At 42.2% G+C, this 13,774-nt stretch overlaps 1 protein-coding gene across 7 annotated transcripts in view; it reads left to right on the top strand.

Moving 5' to 3' along the window:
• Positions 1 to 13,774, top strand: part of TSPAN4 (tetraspanin 4) — a 411,936-nt gene that overhangs the window by 167,802 nt on the left and 230,360 nt on the right. For 6 of the 7 annotated variants that reach the window (XM_083839587.1, XM_083839582.1, XM_083839583.1 and 3 more), the window contains exon 3: positions 6,745 to 6,794. The gene's annotated coding sequence lies outside the window, so the exon portion shown is untranslated. Of the gene's footprint in view, positions 1 to 6,744; positions 6,795 to 10,794; positions 10,906 to 13,774 lie in introns of all 7 variants that reach the window. The other variant, XM_083839586.1, reaches the window with a different exon arrangement.

Genomic DNA, 13,774 nt, shown 5'->3' with positions numbered 1-13,774 from the left:
TATGACAGAGGTAGAAATTGAACTTCTGATATTGAAGAAGAGGTGAGAGAGGCTTGTGGTTAAACTGTGGAAAATATAGCAACGATATTGATATTTCAGCGATGTTGAAAGAGAAGGGAATGAACAGAGGCTTGCGTAGTAAGAAATAGCATTGCCAAAGGGGATGGTCTAGGAAAATAAATGGCCATTAAAGTGGCATTTTGGATAAATAGCAGTGGAACAAGATTGCATTTGTCAAGAGAGTTTTATCTCTGTCGTTGATACGATGCTATGGCTGGCCCATTAGTGATGCTGTGTGGGAAGCGTCTGCCTGTCTGCCGTGCTGAGGTATAGCTTAGATACAAGATATAAGAATGAGCAGTGAGCTTCAAGATGAAGATGATACTCGAGTTATGGGCTGGTACAACAGGAAGATGTTGTTATTGCTCACAAATCGTTAGGAAAAAAGATAATGGGTGGGAGAGGCTTGGGGAGAAAATTAAGATATCTGCTTTAGCCATGATGAGTTTGTGGTAATTGCTAAGCACACATCAAAATATAAGCAAACAAGCTGGGATTCACATTTGAACAGAAGGTGTGGTATTTTGTAAGTCATCAGACTAGCTGAATTTTGTTTGCAGATGAGATAAAATGTGGAAGGAAAAGAGAAGGAACGAAAAGGACAGAGGCTAATGGAATTACAGAAGAAAATTGAAACGTATGGAGCTTGAGAGTTCAGCAGAGGACATACTGAAGGAGTGTTTAGAAAACTAGAAGGATTCAGGAAATGGGATCTCAGAAGCCATGAAAAGAAACAGCTCAACAGCAGGAGCATGGCCAAAGCTACTGAAGGGCCTAACTAAGAAGTCATAGAGGTGTTGGTAAAAGTGGCTTCCCTTGACTCTGAGAGTGTAAAAAGATGTTTCTAGGCTGGATTTGTTTGAAAAGAATGCCGAATGGTAGCAAGCTCAGATTGGTTTATGTATTCTGGCATGGATTTTTCAAGATGGCAGGAACTGGTGTCTTTGCATTGTGAAGGGCAGAGTTAGAAGAAGGAAAAAGCTGGCTTTGGGGGAGGTTTGAGAACAAGAAGAGATCACCCTGAAACATGAAGTAGGTTAGAGTTGGAAACCCTTCTCATGCGATCATCAGTGAGTGATCCCCTGAGCAAGAAGATTAATGACTCAAACTGTAAACTAGACTTTCACTTGGGCTACTGTTTTAACGCTATGGTCTACAATTTATCTCTGAGGAGATCTTGGCTCAATGAATTTGACTAGTCTTTGTGATCTGTTTGAGTGAACGTGTGTGTGACTCTGGGTGCATTTAGAAAACTTATATTCTGGCATTTGGCAGCCGTGATGACCGTGTACTTGAGACCCTGCAGGCTGAAACAGGGTAAGAGCAGTATCTTCCTGATGTCATCCATCAGATATTGCATGGGACAGGCAGAGCTGCTGTAAATGCCACATGAAGCTCGCGGGAATTATTCCATCCCTTTCTAGTATCTTGGGTATGCGTTCATGCCTTAGATGAAAATGCGTGTCCTGCGTCCCGGGAGACACATGCGCCCAGTTCTTCAAGGCCACTTTCACAATCCCTTGAGCAGTATTGCTGGTGCATGTTAGATTGCTTCTTTTGTTGATGTTGTCCTATTTAAAATATGTTTTACAGTGATTTAACCAAAATTTTCATCACTTCAAAATATTTGGCTTGCTGTGTTCAGACAGGCCAACTGAGGCATTGCGTTAATCCTGATGCAGATGGGGACTTGTGCTAATTAGTTGAAACCACTCATAACACCATTCAACACGTGTTTTGTTCCATTTCGTTTTCTTGAAGTGAAGGCTGTCCTGAAGTTGTTGAAAGTGAAGTAGATGGCAAGAGCTTGCTGCTGATGTGCACCACTGTGTAAATGCAGCAACTGTGCTCTCCTCTGGCTGAGCATACTCAACGCCCGTTAGCGTTAATGGGACTTGTGCCTGTGCTTGGAGTACAATGTACCCTATAGCCTCTGGGTAATAGAAACCCTTATCTTGCATTTCCATATTGCTGCGTGGAACAAAAGCCATTGTACAAACAAATCCACCCCATCCCTCCATGGGTGTTTTTGCTTGCTTCTCTCTTCATGAGAGCTAATTTGCAATGAGACAACTGAAGGCTGACAAAAGAGCTTTGTTACTTTCTGATAGCTTAAAGAGACACAAGGAGAGACTTCTTGACATGCTGCCATCGCTGCCCAGACCTTTTCTAAGCTTTATCTTCTCCAGATGCAGTCTGTGAGGTAAAAGTCACCTCTCCTAAAAATGCCATATGCTTTCCATAGAATGGGGTCTCTACCCCCAGTTAGATTGTGGCTCCTGATTTATGAAAATGTCACCGTCTCCAGGTGGCTTCAGACAGCTCTGAATTCTGAAAAGCTGTGATAAGTACTGGTATCAGCAGAGAAACCAACCTGAGCACTTACCAGCCCCACGTTTCTGTTTGCTGCCCCACCACTTGTATCGGGATGACTGTCAGTGGGGCATTGTGAAACTAGAACATCAGAATGGTGGAGACTCAGAAACATGGCAGAAAACATGCCCTTGCCTGGAGGGGAAGGGAAGTCTTCTGGTCTTAAAGTGACCCAGTTTATAATGTGGCTACACAGGCCTTTATATGGGCTTAATTAAGGTGCAGCACAGGGAAGATAATGAAGGAGCAGGGACTTAAGGCAGCTTCATAGTGTCCTTAGACAAACAGCAGAACAAGAGACAGCTGAATTTACCATAGTGCTCTTTAATTCCTTTGGGGGGCTTCTGCTGGCATCATAAACCTTGTGAACCACCTTATTCAGAAGTCAGTTTATTGCAGGTACCAAAGCATGCATGTAAAATCTTAATCCCTTTGCCTGTCTGGTACTGTGGCTTGAAAAAACAAACAAACAAAACAAAAAAAAAACCACCACCACCAGCAAAACCTAGAAGTCCCTGTGACAAAAGCTTTGTAATTCATGGATGAGGCTGCAGAAGTTGCCAATGTCTGAAAATGAAAATTCTTGGAGGGAATTGCTCTGGAGGAAGTCTCTTTTCCTTTATGTAAGGAAATCAACCCCTCAGTGATTATGCACTTGGTGTGGATGTGATTCCTCCCCTTTCTTCTCTATGTTGACACATTCTGGGGACTGATAGGTACCACTTGTTCATCCTTTTAATATCAAGGTATGCATTACACTGACCACTGGTTTTCAGAATGAGGGGAGAAAGGGGGAAAAAGGAAATATTTCTCTTGTAAATGTTGCTATGGGAAAGAGCCATTATGAGTGTCATAAGACAATGTAAACAGGCAAAATGTGGCAGTGGTCATCCACTCTCTTCTCCCAAAACATATGTCACAACATCTGTGTTAGCAAGCAGTGGGGCACAGTAGTAGATCTATGCAGCAGGACAGTCAGCGTTGAAGACCTGATGGACCACATTTGGTGCATTTAGTTTAGACTAACTCTAGTCTAGTCTAGTGAATGCCCGTTAGCATCTGGAATGCATTCAGCATACTCCTGAGGCTCATCCTCGGGTTTCATTTCATCCAAAAGAAATCAGTCCCCTCTGTGCACTGAGACGTGCCCTAGGCTGACACCCAACAGGTAAAAACTGGAGATGACTGCAAAGTGTCCCTTCTTTTCTGAACTGAAACAGTAACACAGGTTTTTTAATACATATTTGGTGAAGGTATTAACTCTGATAACTTTTAAGCTTACAGCCATCCGTTCGTGACAGTCACCTTAGCAGGTGAGGAGAATGAGCGTCGCTAGAAGTCCACAAAAGCACAGGCAGCTTCAAAAGTGTCAGTTACTCTTTGTGAACAGTGAAATCAACCTCCACAGAACTATATGCTGCCTATCAATTCTGGTATCCAAGCTACCCAACCCTATTCCTAAAGCATAAGAGAAAGAAAATAGGATTATACTGACTTTACAGATTAGTTTGGAAGCAGAGAGAGTGTCAGTTAAATGATTCACCCAAAGTTAGAGAAGTAGCTTTTGTCAGAGCCAGGATTTGAATCATAATCATCTGAATCTCAGCCTGGTGCTTTAGCCACCAAAGTGGAGTGTTGCTCTGGAGAAGAAAAGCCTGCAGTCAGACTGAAATGCCATCACTCAGTCACAGTTGCTGCTTTGGGGAAGTGACTGGCCAGAAAAATGAGTGTTAGCCAAATGTTTCTCATTTTTGTGTTTGTGTGAGAGAAGCTGTACATGCTCTAATTTGGTAAAAATGCAACTTCATTTCTTAATTAGAAGTTGTTGTTATCTAAAAACTTTGCAGCACTCCCACATGTCTCCTGACAGCTTGGGCTGCATGGCACAGACAAGCTAGGATGGCTTTAAATGTCAAAATATGCTTTTCATTCTTGTGTGTATATATATATCAACGCATTATCAAGTAAAATAAAACCCTGCAGTGTGACAGATTACGTTTCTTTAATTGCCATCACTCTTCAGATGAATTTATGGCTGTCAAGGGAAATTTGCACTTCTAGAAATGTTGGAAACCTGAATCATCTAGGCTGAAAAGCAGGCCGGGCCTTGCTCTGCATACCTCTTGCTGGAACGGTGCTGGAAGTGGCTGAGCTGATTTGGATACGTTTGGTTTTGAATGCTTTCTCTTGCTTTGCTAATTATATACCAAGCTGTATTTCATGCGGATCTCTAACTATCTTCCTCAGCTTTTGAATTCTGTAATACAAGGAAAGTTGGTGTGTTTTCCAGGTCCAAAATTTGCTCTTGTTCTACTTTAGGACAAGATGCGTCCAAAAGTAATTTCAGTTTGTAAAGTCTTTTCTCAAATTTTTTCAAATTGACTTTTGTACAATTATCAAGTTTGTTAAGAAGTTAAGAATAAAAAGAATATTTTCTGCTTAAGTCAAAACCTTTACAGTGCCAAAATAATTACTAGAAAAATATAACTCTTGTGTGTGTATTTTCTGTTGTAAAACCTGTAACCAGTAGGGTAGTACATCGTTCCTGCTTATGAAATTGAGGATGTATAAGCAATCTGAAAAGTCAGTGTCTCTTTAAAGTATAACATACTTAGAATTGCTCCAGCCAAAATTGACAGGTGGATTCCACTTCAGTCTTTACAGTTTGTGTTCGTGCACGTGTGGGCATTAATTCTATCATCGTGTTTCTCTTCTGAAGATAAGCATGCTCAGATAAAAAAAGTAAAGGGTGTCTAGAGGTTTGTGGGGGCAGAGGGCTGACTAATAACAACAGGATGGTTTGTCATAGAGAAGGTAGAAGAACAAGACTTGACAGCATCTGCCCTGGGGTACCTCCCCATTTGGGCAGCTTCTGAGGGAAAGGGGTTTAGTGTGGACAATGTCTGAGCAGGGGTGTGTAACATGAAGTCCCACAGTAATACTGGGATGCAAAATAGCTACAGTGGGCAGTAAAAAGGGGCTTTACAAGATGTCATCAGTCAACGGTATGTCTAACCTGCACACCTGAAGGTGGTGGATGTTTAGGTGAGTACTGTGTAGTCCCCTAATTCGAACAGCTTGAGGAGAATAGCAGAAGTTCTTTTCTCTGCTTCACTGTGCAGTGGTCAACAGTATGACAGCCATGTCTGACTGGAATGTCATGCTTCCCAAGGTTAAAATATCCTTAACCAAAGGCAGGAGAGCAGGGAAGTTGTGTTTGCGAGCTCAGCTGATGGCTGTCAGCCATGATGCTCTTCTTGCCTGGCCCTTCAGTTACTTCCCTGCTAGGCCGGGCCCCAAGCTGGCCACACGTATGGTCCTTTGAGCTTTTTGTAGGGACAAAGGGGAATTCTGCTTCCTGCAGCTTTCTCTTGGCAGGGCCTGTGGCCTCTGTTGGTGGATGGCCTTGCTGTGTGGGCCCCCCCTGCTGTGTAGGCCCTGGCCTGCCGCGGGGGTACAGCCCCACGCGTGGCCCTGCGATACAGGGATCCCCCTCCCAGCCCCACAGCTCCCCGTGGTGCTCCCTCTGCCCTCCCTCAGAGAAACCTGGTCCCAGGGGCCCTGATCTACCTGTTCTGTTTAATTTTAGTTTCTAGGAATTGTGTCTTAAAGAGTGGGAAGCTTTTCTAACTGATAAGTCTACGTGTGCCACGCAAAATGGAGAAAGGGCTCCAAAACCTCTGAGTGGGAAAAGCAACACCTGAATGCTTTTCCTTTTAATGAAGTGTTTCAGAACACATTTGGGACTTTGACTTCTGTTTTCATGAAGAGAAGATGTTTTTTTTTGTGGTAAATATCTGCTAATTTTGAAACAAGCTGTATCATATTTTCCCTCTTCTCTTTTTGTGTTTTCTGTTGTTTAGCACATGGGGAGAGAAAGATTTGTGCCAAAGAGGCTTTCATTCAGGGATGTGGCCTAATTAAATAAGTCTCCAAAATAAAGGCGATCTATAAGAAAGTGATGGCCTTTGTGTGTCCCACACCTTCTGTGGGAGGCATGGAGGCACCGACTCCCCACCCTACCTGGGGTTTACGCTCTGTCTACAGCTGTAGGACACAGCAAAAATGTAGTTGCAGTTTTTGTCAAAGAGAGCTGGAAATGGCAGTATTCTACATGTAAAGTCAGACTGGGGGCTGGGTCCAAAGGGTCGTAACTTCTCCGAGTATTTTTCACATCAACGTGGATATTCAGCTGAACAAATCTTAAGCATATGTTCCGGCCACGTCAGAAGTTTTATTTGTCATTTTTATTTAATTTCTTATTTTTGGTGTCTTATATTTATGTTTTTCCATCTCTTTCTTCTTTTACAGAGGCTTCCGTAGAACATATTGCAAGGCATAAGCAAGCAGCAGAAGCAGAGGTGAGTATCTTCCATTCCTTTTGATGATGTATGTTTTTCTAGTGCTGTCTTGATTTGGATGTTTGTTTTCCTCATTATTGCTTGTTTGGGATAATGCATAGTTATCAGAACCATCTGTATTGTGGCATGCCAAGGTGATGGAAAGGTATCTCCTTTACAAAGGCAGCCCAGCATCAGAAAATAGATGCTTCCCATTTTGTAGAAGCTGCAGGTTACATGAGATCTTATGTTTTACCAAAGCATGCCTGTATTAACTAGGCGTCTGTAAATATTTCAGATGAATCTATAGGGAAAGCATGGATATTCATGAATTGTATTTTTCCATAAGGAAAATAAACAAACATGGATCAGCTGTTGACGGTTCTGGGAACATAGTGGTATCACACCATTGTCATCTGACTGCCAATGTCTGATTGTAGAATGAAGAGCATGTTTCCAGGCTTAATACAATGTTGTGAGGGATCTTTGAGATGGGAAACCTAAAACTGATGGTATTACTAGGCTTTGTGGTACTGCATCATGTGTTTATTAAGCAACATAAAGAGACATGTGAACATCATCTATAGGTATACCGTAACAAAGTTGCTGCCAGGAACCACTGAAGGATGTGAGAAGGGGAACTAGGGAACAAATAGAGGCAAACTGAAACAAAGATGACTTGTCTGATGCCTTAACCATAAATGTCGGCAATGACTTTTAGCTAGGCAGAGATCTACAACTGCTATTCCAGACAGCCTTTCTCCCATCCTTCTAAGGTGTTTAATTTTGAGTTTTATTTATTATTGAGCATCCTTTTATGTGCTGTGTAGATCTAAGGTCTTATATTGTCATTGGCGGGTCCAGTGGGGTCATTAAAGGCACCAACCCTGACACTATTTTATTTATTTATTTATTAATTTATTTATTTTTGTTATGACTTAATTAACAAAGCTCAGACTCTGGAAGCCTTAAAATCATATGGCCAGTGTGCGAGCTGGGCCTCTGCCTTGAGAGATGCTGTTTAAATGGCAGTTGCAGGTAGGGAACTGCAGGCAGACAGCAATGGCGCACCAGTGTAGCCTCAAGTCTCCTTTAAAAGGCAACTCAGCCAAGCCTGATCTTTGCTGCTGCAGATGTACCCCATTAGTCAGGGATTGTTGTGTTTTCTGTCTTTTGGCTTTCCTGGATTCATTTACCTGTTTAGATACTCTGTTGCCTTCAGAGAAAATCTGTGAATTAGGGGCCACAGGTAGAATTGCCTTTATCCTGTGCTGCAGTTCCAGATGCAGATGGATGCCCTCCATGCACTTACAGTAGCAGCCAAGCAAACTGGTAGGTCACAACACTCTTCTCCAGCCTAAAATGAAAAAGGAGTGACTAGCCTTAATTAAAATGCAACCAGAACCTCTAATACTGTAGCATTAATAGTGGTGCTGTCCTTGACCAAAATAGTTGTTAAATGGGGAGTAAAAACCTTTCCATGTTGCCAAAGTCGTAATGAAAACGGTGGAGCTGTCATAAATATGATGTTCTCAGCTAAAATGATTATGGCTTAACAATTTTCCAATGCATTGCATTGGGTTATTTCCAGCACATTGAGATCTTAGCATTGTAAAGGTTTAATACAATATCTTGACGGTGAGTTGTTATCTGTGCTGGAGGAAAAGGTAGGCAGTGTTTGTGAAATCCACTCACAGTCTTTATCCACCTTCTTGATGTTGCTTGCATGCTCATTTGTTGTCATTATTCCATGTGTCTAACTCTCTCAAGAAACACTTGATCCAGTGTCTGGCTGTGGATTGCAAATTCAGTTGCTGGTGTGATGGAAACTGCGTGAACCTAACGATAGTCATAGCCTTTAAATACACAGGCTGCATCCTCAGCCAGGATAAATCCATGGCAGTTCACGGAAGAGGCTGGAGCTGGGCCAGTCTTTGGTGCTTGAGCAGCACAGCGATGCATCTTTGATGCAAATTACTACTTTTAGGAAAGACTAGAAAGTCTTGTCTGAGTAGCAGAAGCTTTAGCAGTGGATGGCTCCAGCTTTCGTTAATTGATGATTCTGTTTCTTATTGCTCCAGGATAGGGTTTGAACATTCCTTCGTGTGTTCCCTAGGGGGATTCCTAGTGGGCTTCATAAGTGAAGGGAGAAACAAGCATGTTTGAAAGTTCTTCTGCTAGCCTGCGAAAATATTACCCTCTTTTTCATGTTTGCGTATTTTTGGAGTAAAGGAAGAACACCAATTCATTTCTTCTGAGGCCAAGAACCGCACTGAAGTTAGGGTGGCATTAAGAGCCTGCTGATGAGTATATGACTATATGGGACCCCCCAGAAACAGTGGGCTGCAAATATGGAATAGCGCTTGCTTGTTTATCTGATAGTAAAGAGAGCTCTTTGCTCTAGAGGAGCATTCCCATTTGCAGTTACTTAGTGTACCAGGAAATGTCCTTCACATCTGTAGGTGTCCTTTGCATCTCAGTTGAGGGAAAAAAAGTAAGGTAACCTTGGCTAGCCTCATGAGACAGCAGTACAGAGACCCTGGTTGTCACCTCTTGTTTCGTGGGGTTGTGTATGAGATGGGGCTCTTTGTTTTCTTAGTTCACTGTGTGCTGAAGAGCCTTTCTGCATAGATTACCGTTATGAAGAAATAGTTATAATAAAGTATTTTCTGCACTCGTGACTCCCCCTCCCCCCCCCCCCCGACAAGATAGACCGCACAAGCTAAAGAAATTGGTTGGTATATTTGTGTTATTGCCTCTTAGTCAGTGGCTTTTTCCAAGCATGTAAGTGAGCTAGGTACATAATGCCTTTGGAATCCCTGTGATAGTGATAGTGCTCACCGCTGACACCTTAGCAGTTGTGTGTTGGTTGCTTTGATGGACTAAAAACATACGTGAGGGAAGATTTTTCTTGGGGGATATTAAGTTTTAGTAAATCAACTGATTACTCCTAGAGAGAACAGACAAGTTTGGAGAACCAGTAAACTTGAGGTAAATCCTGTTAGTGGAGTAACTGTGATAGGAGCGCTTTCAGACGTTGTGTCCTAAGAACACTTGGATCCAGGTGCTAAATGCTCAGCACAAAGGGGTGTGTGCATACATACATACACGTATTAAAAAAAACCACACACACAAAAAAAAGCTAATTATTTATATTACTGTCCTGTTAGGATTATATTTGGTCCTCTATTTCTTCCCATTTTGTGTTCTAACAAACTGGACTAGGAGTAGTTACATGAATGTAGTAACACAGGCGCTATGACGTTCCTTGTTTGTATATATATTTTTACAGACATTGCTGACATTTTAGCTCTAGATGTAGGAGAGTGAAATAAAGAGAAGAGGCAAGGGAAAAGATGGAGAGAGAAAAACAGGCAGTGATCCAAGAAAGAATTTAGGGGAAGGCATCTGCAAGAATTTCTGAAAGAAAACCCCAATTTTTGATGTATTTTGCATTATCTGACAAGTGACATATAAGAAGCCAAAATTAAAGGTAAACACATGGGAAGTGGGCTTCAGCTCTGAACTTAGTGTTGGCATTTTCTGTTGCTGATTTGACATTTTATTGTTGCAGGGAATTTGGTGTTGTTTTTGAGAGTAGAATTAAGCTTTCCTGCTAAGATACGGAACAGCACCACACACGCCCCCCTCTGGTTTCATTGATAAACAATTCTTTAGTACACACAAAAATGAGCACCCTTAATATTCCAGGCACATCCAGTTTTGATAGATGCACCTTTTTTGGTGACAAATTCAGATGATTTATATATTAAAGAGATGTGTTGCAGTGTCTTCAGTTCATGAAGGCAGACAGTTCTGAGTTGGAACAATGTCGGCCCCCTGTCCTTTTCCAACAGCAGCTCAGAGCAAGTGCCTTAAGAAATGGTAAAAGAAACATGACAACATACAGTGTTAATTCTTGACTGCACTTAGAAGCCATTGAGCCATATTACAGCATAAGTGCAAGCCCCAGGCAGAGGCTGCCACTTACTACTTCCAGTTTTCCTCCTCTTTGAAACAGGAGGAACTGCAAACATTGCAGCTTGAGCTTTTCCCTTGTTTGCATCAGTGCGGATGAAATCAGTTCTTGGCCGCTGCCCCATGGTGTAAGCCTCGCGCCCCTGTGGAGCAGGTAAGACCTCTCAAGGTGCTGGTCGTAGCATTGCGATGACACGAGCGCACATGAAGCCTGCACTTAGCAGCTGTCCTGCCTTGTGATTCAAGCCTGGCTCTGGGTAGCTGTACAGCTGTTTCTCTCTCTCATGTCTGTGCGTTTTGGATGGAAAGCGATGACAGCTTTTTATGACTACTAGCTCCTGAGGCTGCCGAAGAAGAAATAAGCTCATGGTTGTGGGTGTCCTGTCTGCATTCAAGTGCAAAAGGTTTATCAGAAAGTTAGCTTGGGACTGAAGTTGGAAATTCACTTCCTTTTTCAGAATCTTTTTCCCCTCCTTCCTGTGCAATCTCCCTTGAGTGGTGCTGGAACGTGAGGGCAGTTACATCAGCTGCAAGGTTTTCCCCTCGCTTTCTGTTTAAGCGAGATTTGAGCCTGGCTGTACTTCTTGAAGAGTGAAAGAAAGACGTAGACATGCCTCTCAGTTTCTGTTTTATACCTGCTGTTTTAAATAATTTGATATTCTCCCTGAACACTGAAACTAAAATTGATAAATTGGTTTCCGATTCCTTTTTCTGTTAGTCTTCAGGTGCACAGACTGTTTAACACCAATGATCAATAGTTTCATCAGAGCTTTTTTCCTGTAAGCATATAGGATCTTTGTGAAAAAGTGATTCGTGATTTGGGATTAGACCTGAAAATGTCTTAAAAGATACCTTGCATGGTACTAATTCTCAAGTGAGATGAGTAGTCTGGATTTTCTAAAAGGAAGAAAAAAAAAAAAGAGAAAAACCTTACAGGATGGTGGAAGTTGACACTGTTGCTACTTTTTTCATTTGTTTCTTCTTCTTCCTCCTTATATGTTAAATCCTCTCTGGTAATTGTCATGGTGACTGCTACATTACTTTTGTTGGCTTCTTTTGATACCCAAAAAATTGTGGTTTTGTGTAGGTGTTTGTGGTTTTTTTTTTTTTTTTGACCACTGATCCCAAGCCACTTCCATAAGGGATAAAATCAAGGACAGAGGGGAAAAGATTGGCTTTTAAAAGAAAAGGTGTAAGCAACTATTTTAAACTCTTCATTTAGAAACAAATCAGCAAATGTTGAGGCCCTCACAGATGGCCTCAAATTGCTAATCCCAGTTTGATCAGTCTTTCAGCATGTCTGTATGAACTGCTGAGCGCAGGTGAGAGAATGGTGAATAGTTTCCTAACTGAAGTTGGCAGTCTCCAAGGGAACATGGTTAAAAAATCATGGAGGTGATCTCAGCTCTTCACCTTTTGGTTTTCACAAAGTTTGAAGCTTACGAAATAAGGTAGTGAAGGCAGGAGGGATTATCAGACAGCCTAAGGTTTTTATTAATGTAGTTCTTTTTTTCTTCCTTTGAATTCTATTTGGCAGTATGCAATGAGAACTGTAAATATTCTGTTGGAAAGGAAAGGGGCTTATAGCAGTCTCTTTCTCTTATTTGTGAGAGCCAGTAATTTAAGGCACTGTCTGTTCATATCGGGTAATTATTTAGCAGGTAGGCAAGATGGACTTGTTAACTTTTAGGTGGAAAGCGGTAGAATATGTGAAGGTACTTGCGCAGGGCTTTTGTTAACTAGTCTTATTCTCCCTTGGCCTTTTGTAGCTGATTGGGCTTCTAGTGTCTTGCTGCAAATGAAAGGCAGTTCTGGAGAGTCAGCTCATTGCAGAAATAGCAGAAGGCTGTTGACTGAGAATAATCTCTTACAGAGACACGAATTCACAGTAACAGCATTTCTTCCGCTTTATTTCCCACAGCGCTAGGCTAAAGTGGCTCAGCCTTCTGGACATTACAAGCTTGTGTTGCTCCTTTATTTATTTAACACCTTTCCTGAACTTCAGGTTGATGTCAGATCTGGCTGTCTTAAGGCATGTTTCGTGTTCTTGTACACACTTCAATTACAGCCTTCTCGTTCCCCAAGAGGCCCGCTTCATTGCTAATTTCCTTGTGCTCCCCCTACACTTTTTTAATAGATTCTCTGAGCACAGAAGAGCAAAGGATAGATTCCCAGCACGAGGTCTTGCTTAAAAGGGCCACGTTCTCCAGAGCTGCACAATCAGTCCGCGTGATGCTAGAGGTGCTCTGTGGTTGATCAGAGAATAGTCCTGGGGTTGCTCTGTTACCTCTCCATGAACAGAATGTCTCCAGAACACCGCTGGCCGCAGCTTTGGGTTTATCTGGTCAAGAATCTGTCTTTGAGCTGCACGTGGCATTAGGGTTGCTGTAGGGTATGTGTGTACTGCGGGTTACGATGCAGCTGCTCTTTGAAGGAATCTCGTAAGGGTCGCTGCCCCTAACATACACTAGGAAACTGGCGGGTTATGGCGTCTGCTGCTTAATGGTGATCTTACGGCTTCCTGTGAACCTGGCAGTCTCGCTTTTTTTGTGCTGTTTCTTGTCATCTTGAAAACTCCACACAGGAGGGACTTTTTTATTGTAAGTCTTGTTACTGTTGAGCTGCTAATTCTTCCCTAAGCCTCCCGATGCTTCCACAGGTTAAGGACTACTAACGACTGACTGCTGTCGGGACATCTGTCGGCTTGTGTCTTGCCTCTTGCGGTTTAACTGTATATTTCTGAGAAATGCCTGCAGTTCTTTTTCGTTGTTTAAATCTAGACATGAACAAGGGAAGTCGGTGAGTCTGATGGTTCTTCGAGAATTGGGCCTGTTACGTATGGCCAGCTATTCACTTGTTTCTGGACTGTTCTCTTCCAAAGTGCATGTGTATTGTCTTGGTTATAGTTGGCTGTGCAGAAATCTGATTAGTTTTTTATGCAAAAATCTGGTTATTTCTTTTCTGTTCTTTATCCCTCTACTGTAAGACTAGATGGTATTTTTTCTTTCTGAAGTACACTCGTA

The sequence above is a fragment of the Anser anser genome (assembly GCF_964211835.1).
Source record: "Anser anser genome assembly, chromosome: 5".
NCBI classification, from domain to species: Eukaryota; Metazoa; Chordata; class Aves; order Anseriformes; family Anatidae; genus Anser; species Anser anser.
Note: the sequence above shows the minus strand (reverse complement) of the source record. Positions and strands in the feature narration are given on the sequence as shown.